A 487-nucleotide genomic window follows, 5' to 3' on the forward strand; every position below is an offset into this window, starting at 1 on the left:
TTTTCTTCCTTCTTCCTTTTCTTCTTCCTTTTCTTCTTCTTCTTCTTCTTCTTCTTCTTCTTCTTCTTCTTCTTCTTCTTCTTCTTCTTCTTCTTCTTCTTCGTTTCCTCTCTTCCTCAGTCCAAACTCTGGGGATCTCAAGGAGGCACACTGGACTCTGCCCTCCTCCATCTCATCCCCACCAATAACAACTCCTGCAATCAGTAACACAACAGAGGGGGCCAAACCAGATGAAATGGGAGAGAACTGAGACCTCTCAGCTTCCTTAGTTTTCCTTAATAGGAGCTGCAGGCAGCTCTGTATTGGGAGGTTAACCCTTTCCCCCTACACTACTCCCTGAAAAAAACATCCTCCCCAACTGCTATTACAGCTGACATCAAAAAAAGAGTGATTAAGCAAAAGGCCTGTCTAGATGTGACTGGGGAGATCCTTGTGAATTCATGTGAGTCCATCTGTTCATGTGCGAAGACAGTAGAAGAAGAAGAGA

This window comes from Gekko japonicus, unplaced genomic scaffold (assembly GCF_001447785.1).
Source record: "Gekko japonicus isolate JY-2015 unplaced genomic scaffold, Gekko_japonicus_V1.1 scaffold277, whole genome shotgun sequence".
Taxonomy (NCBI): Eukaryota; Metazoa; Chordata; class Lepidosauria; order Squamata; family Gekkonidae; genus Gekko; species Gekko japonicus.